Genomic DNA, 200 nt, shown 5'->3' with positions numbered 1-200 from the left:
ACAACCACACCATTTGGACTCAATATTAGGAACGTTCTCCTAGTATACTAAATTAAACCAATGGCATTCCAAATTTATCTGGATAAGTCATTTGGCTTATTTATAGAGGCATGCCTCTAAAGTTTAATTTTGGCCTTCTTGTTCACTTGTTTAGGTTGTTTATTCTAATCTCACCTAGCCTATTCTTTCCAATCATGCTT

Source organism: Anneissia japonica, unplaced genomic scaffold, assembly GCF_011630105.1.
Source record: "Anneissia japonica isolate Jap-2015-1 unplaced genomic scaffold, ASM1163010v1 scaffold3262_len730253_cov190, whole genome shotgun sequence".
Lineage (NCBI taxonomy): Eukaryota > Metazoa > Echinodermata > Crinoidea > Comatulida > Comatulidae > Anneissia > Anneissia japonica.
The sequence above is the reverse complement of the archived record's forward strand: the minus strand, read 5'-3'. Positions refer to the sequence as shown.